Consider the following 6,555-nt stretch of genomic DNA (forward strand, 5'->3'; position numbering starts at 1 on the left):
GACGCCGTAGGGATGGCTTCCTGCCCTCCCCCTGCTGGGCTGGCCCATGCCCGCTGAAGAACTTAACTCTGCTAATTACAATGAGGAACCTGTGTGCGCGCGTGTGTGAGAGTGTGTGTGTGTGTGTGTGTGTGTGCGTGTGCGTGTGCGTGTGTGTGTGTGTGTGGGTGTGTATACGTGACTGTGAGTGTGTGTGTGTGTGTGTGTATACGCGTGTGTTTGTTTGCAGATTTTTATGGATGTATGTGAGTATGAGTAAGCTTATCTCACCACCAAAAGGTTTGTGATTGAGTAGAAGTATTTAAATGTTGCAAGCCGTTGTTCAAAAAGATTTTGGCAATGATTATGTTTTTCAACAGAGCAATATACTACAGCTACAGAAAAAAATAGCGATTTGGTTTCAAAAGATTAAAAGAATGACGGAGGAAAGGAGATGAGAATTATAGATTTTAGCAGGTTTTTTTTACCATTGTAATGAAACAATCACTTTTTTATGATATTTCAGACTTTGTATGCAAATCTATTGCAACTATTGCAAAATAAGTGTTCTGTCCATGCTTGCAAAGTGAGTTATTAACCATGAGATACTGGGAAATGTTAGCTACCAATCACCAATGTCCAACTAGGTTTTCATTCTACCTTTCCATCTTGATATCTTTCTTCAAATGCCCATATATGGACTGGTGGCTCATTCAACCAATCAGCACACAAGGACAAGGTGGGCACTCAGACTCAAACGGAAAAAGTTAAAAAAGAGCAATGAAAGCACAAAATTGAGCAAGGCAGGACAGAAACAACAATGGTGTTATGGATGACTTTGGCAGCACATGGGTTGTTATTCTTCATGCTAGAGAAGGGGGCTAGTCTTTAATGGATGATACCTAAGGGAGATAATGTATAGGGCCTGTGGGATGTGGGATCCATGGTCGGAGCCAGCGCGAGACTTTCCCATCTCCGAGCACGGACACTTCCAGACAACCTAATACTTTCGTCTGACGGCTTATACAATATCAAAACCTGAGAGGGAACGAATAGAACAATTCAAATGTGGTTTAGTTAGCAGGAACCCTCCCTGCCAAGGCTCTATTTTGAAAGGCCGGTACAGAGAGTCCTGAAGAAGAATGAGAAGGAGACTTAGCTCTGTGCTGAAGGATGTGAGATTTACGGATGCAGGCCTCCAGACACCCTTCAGGACCGGGGCCCACCGGTTGAGCCAACGTCAAACGCTGAGACGAATGCATTTGATAGGAAACTCAAGATGAAGACCTTTAAAGACATTTGTCTTTAAACTCTATTTATTGTTTTCCCTTTTTCTTCTCAGTGGGAATTCATCCTGGCATGAATAAATAATAAATGACCCTCTGATGCTCAACCCAATCAAGGAGCGAATCCCTTGACGAAAAGAATGGAGAAAAGCATTCAGGTGTTGTGAGTTAAAAGATGAAAAAAGTGTGAGCAAGATAATGCATGACCCATAGCGGGAGAGAGCGCGAGAGAGAGAGAGAGAGTCTGGGGAAAATCACACTCATCGCCGTGCATCAAGTGAGGCTAAGTTTAACCAGACCATAGCAATAATCAAAACAATGACCACAAAAACTGAAAAGACATGTCACAGCCAATCATCTTTTGTATTGCAGCCGGGCCCACTCTGGCACAGGTTCAAGAGTCGAGAGAGAGAGAGAGAGAGAGAGAGAGAGAGAGAGAGAGAGAGAGAGAGAGAGAGGGAGAGGAGAGAGAGAGAGAGAGAGAGAGAGAGAGAGAGAGAGAGAGGAACAAAGAAGAAAAAGATCTCTCGGTTAATTACAACATGTGCTATTTGCATCCAGCTTCCAACTGGCCGGGGATCAGTCCATCTCGGGGCCCGTTGTCTTCTGTTCGGATCTCCATAGTAGCCGCCGGCCAACAGGCCTGACGCAGGATTGTGAAGCTCTGGCCACCGCCCTGCAGGTTGATTAGCATGGCAGTTGATGACAGCACCCCTGCAGAAAGCCCAAACCGGACAAATGGATTTCTGATCTGCGTTCTATTAACGCTCCACCATCTCTGTCAGTCTCTTGATGACCTGAATGACATGGTGTAGCTAACACAGTGGAGGAACAATAGAGTAGATTATCTTTCCAAAACTTTCCAAATGTCGTTCCTTTAATAAATGCATCCGAGGGTTAGGCTAGGCATGGTGAGAACAAAGAAGTGTATGCTAAATGCCTGTTTTTAATTATTTAATAATTCCCATAGGTTTCAATGCAACACACATATGTTCATTGAATTAAACCATTTAGTCAGCATGTACAATCCATATGTAACAACCCCCCCCCCCCCCCCCCCCCGTGCCACACCAAACGTCCCCCTACAGCTCTACCTTTTAAACAACACAATGGGAGGGATGATTCCAGATATTAGCCTGGGTCACAGACACAGTCGTTGCACCTGTAGCAGTATAGGCCCTGCGTTCCTTGCATCGCTATAGAATACCATGAATGGGACTTCAGTGGCAGAAGCCCTCTGCTGGAGCAGTGCCCAATACATGCCTGTCTAATGGTTGTGAAGTGTGAGGGGTACGGGGGCAGACACAGACACACTGCACCTCATTGATGGAGCAGCAGAGATTTTCCCCTGGCCGGGACAGAAGGCAGGTGGTCCCCCCCTTGACATATTTCATATGCTCACATTGGTATGTGTGGGGTAATTTGTATATGTGTGTCTGTGTGTGCATGTGCATCAGTAAGTGTGTCTGCATGTGTGTGGGTGTGTGTGTGTGCGTTAGTGTGTGTGTGTGTGTGTGTGTGTGTGTGTGTGTGTGTGTGTGTGTCTCTGTGTGTTTGGGTGTGGGTGTGGGTGTGGGTGTGTGTGTGTGTGTGCGCATGCATAAGTATGTCTTTGTGTCTGTGTGTGTGTGGGTGTGTCTGTGTGTGTGTGTGTGTGTGTGTGCGTGTGCATGCATAAGTATGTCTGTGTGTCTGTGTGTGTGTGTGGGTGTGTGTGTGTGTGCGTGTACATGCATAAGTATGTCTGTGTGACTGTATGTGTGTGGGTGTGGGGTGGGAGTAGGGGTAGGGTGGGGTCTGGTAGCTGAATTATCCACCTCGTCCTTCCAAAGATAGTGCGCGCTGTCCAAAACCAGCACACAGTGTGTGTGTATTGCCACTGAAACGGGAAGAGGATGGATGAAGTCGCTCTGGAATATGTAGACTGGTCTGCCAACCCGGCCCCCCCCCCCCCTCCAGTAGAAAATGACTGCTGTTCCTTCATTAGCAGAGCAGACAAGCTGGAGCATGCCTTTCCCCTTCCCTAAACCCAGTAAAAGCTTCATTGTGTTAAACGATTAACTCTAATTTTTTCGGTGTCTACTTTTCATCGTTTGCTGAGCATGCACACTCTTTTCCAGAGAGACGTCCTTTCCAACATCGTTGCTGTTGCCCGTGTTCAAATTTGGGTGGAGCCCAATGCACAGTCATGTCTCCTGCCCTGGACCCATGAGCAGCAGCGCTGCTCTCAGCACAGCTCAACCAGTCACTGGCTCTTTGCTGGAGGAGTTTCCTGTCTCTGCCTGATTTTTCAGACACTCCATTTCCAGCACTGACCTGTTTAAGCGATTCCCCCATAAAACTGATGAATGAATATCTAATAAAAAGGTCACCTAATAAAAACATGGGAGTGCACAAGATTAAGGAGTGGTGTCAAGTGAGAATATTTCAGGGTGGAACCCGGTCCTGTTTGTTCTGGCAGCGGTGCCAACCCCATCTGACCCAGCTCCAAGTCTGTCACTCTGACATGAACAGAATGTGTCACCCCTGCATTTTCCTGTCACTGTGGGCGGGCACGTTGGCCACAAGGCATGCACTTCTGCCTTTAATCCCAAGTGACTGACAGGGAGTTCTGAAACACGCCATTAAGGAGCAGGTGGGGATAATCGTACTCAAGGATGCCTCTATGTTAGATTGTGGACGTTCACTTCTGGAAAGTGATGTTTTCTTGTTCTGGGAGGTTTAGTATGTCAAAGTACATAGCAGAACGCTGCTTTAAATATACTTCTGATACACGTGGAGGATTACACGAGATGGACTTCATTGATATTACCTCTGCAGTAATCCCGGATCCAGCAGTCTAACGATGTTAGAGCAGAACTTCAGCGGGGGAGAGACACAGAACCTGAGCAGAGACCAAAAACCGGAATGGGTCCAAGTTACGTATTGTTTCCTTTTCGTTACTCAAATAGATTTGCAGATTGGTGCAAGCAGACTGAGCTTTCAAAAAGTGATTTTAAGAAGCGCATTCCTTCAGTGGTCAGTCCACACAGTATTCAAAACCTTTACCGACACCTTTTTGGACTGGCTTAGAATGTGTTTGATTTGTGAGACTACCTTTGGAGGTAAATTCTTTTTCTGAGCCTAGTTTATGTGGAACATTAAACATTCACAAACACACCTAAATCACAACAAGGATTTTAAAGAGCAGAAACTCCTTGAAGCTCTTTCAATGAATCACAGGCGTGTCTTCATGGATAGTACAGGAATCATTTCTTTGCCGTTTGCAGTTTGCTATCATCCCACTATTTCGTAACTAAGGTGTAGCCTGATCCTCAACTGATGACCCCAGCAGAGATGTCTGGGGAAGATCGCAGATAAGATGAGACATGACACGTCCTTTCTCTGTGTGTTTTGGAACACACATACACACAAGCACACGCAAACACACACACGCACACGCACACACACACACACACACACACACACACACACACACACACACACACACACACACACACGCACACACACGCACACGCACGTACACACACACACACACACACACACACACACTCACAAAAATTACATAACTTTACTATACTTAGAAATGGGCACAAAGAAAGCCATTACCAATTTTCATTATTAGTTATGCTGATCTGTGTGTGTGATTGTTGCTAACATATCCTTGAAAACATGTAGTGTGTTCATGATTCCAGCCTCTCCGGACCTTAAACAGACCCACAAGAACTTGCAAGAGGCCAGGTGTCTTATTGGCATGACCCACCAAGACCCAAACTCAGTCATCCAATATATATGCCCTGGAACACATAAAACCCCTCAAACATCTGACATTTAAATAAAGTTGTGTTTTATCAAACATGACATTTATTGGTTCTGGATATTTGATTATACAAAAGCAGGATTTCCTGGTCTTGTGTTGACCTGACGTTGCTCAGAGGTTACAGCGGTCAACTGTGCCCAAAGCCTCATTACAGTGTGGTTTCACTGGAGCTCTCTGACGCCATGTTTGTCATCCGAAGCTAATCAAAACCCTACCCTACCGAATTTCTCTGGACAAAGAAGTAAAATCGTTTTCCAATTTAATCCGCAAATCAAATTAGTCAATACATGTTATTTTTCTTGTCAGTTAAGTCAAGTGTAACTGTGCTTTGTCAAGACAAACAGCGTTGGAGCATAGGTCTGTTAAAAGCCAAATGTCCCCAGGCCAATCAGTTGCAATGGTCATTGCCCTCTCTCTTTTTTTTGTCTTACTCCATTGTGTTTCATTCTTTCCAGGAATTAGCAAAACCTACTGCGTAAACAAATTAAACAAGCAAATGAAATCAAAATCCCTCACTCGCACGGATCTACGCTCAAGCATTTCAGGGTATACCGGAGCGCGGGATTCCAGATGTTAAAGGGTTGAACGTTTGCAGTGGGAGTGGTCAGAGGTTCCTTGACAAGACTGAAACATCTGAAGGTATTTCCGATGAAATGGAAGCATTTCCGACCACAATGTCGTATTTGACAAAATATTTTTACCTTGCTAAGACAAAACGGATGGTGTGAATTTTAGCACCAGGGTAAGAATTCTAAACAAAATGCTGACAAGCGTCATAAACACAATCCCTGTGCATGCACATGCATCGGTGTGTGTGTGTGTGTGTGTGTGTGTGTGTGTGTGTGTGTGTGTGAGTGCATGTGTGTGTTACAATGCAGCAATACCAACATGACACAAAACCGTTTACTGGAAGTTAACTACATTCTGGACACGTGCGTGTGCTCACACACACATGCTCTGGTTACAAAGACAAATACCCACACATACAGAAACACATCCACAGGCACACACACACACACACGAACAACACACACACACACACACACACACACATAGAAACTCACACACACTCACTGATACACACACTCATCCACGCAAATCCTCAAACACAAACACAACCTACACACTCACTAACACACACACACACACACACACACACCAACACATCTTACACATCCACGCCCCCCACACACTGAAAAACCCCTCCCCCCTCCCACCCCCCCCACCCCCCCCCCCCCCCCAGATCTTGTCCTGGTTTGGGGTTCCCATTCTCAGCTCTGTCTCTTCACATTGGCTGCCATGACGGTAATCAGGTCAAAGTGTTTCTACAGAGACCCGGTGCGGGACCAGGGGGCCGAACACAAGACCCCCCGGACGCCTTAAGTTGACAGCTTCACGAGGAGGAGAGGAGGAGGACGGAGAAGGGATTGGGGGGGGGGGGGGGGGGTGGTAGAGGAAGGGGGAGGGAGA

This window comes from Micromesistius poutassou, assembly GCF_964030765.1.
Source record: "Micromesistius poutassou genome assembly, chromosome: 7".
Taxonomy (NCBI): Eukaryota; Metazoa; Chordata; class Actinopteri; order Gadiformes; family Gadidae; genus Micromesistius; species Micromesistius poutassou.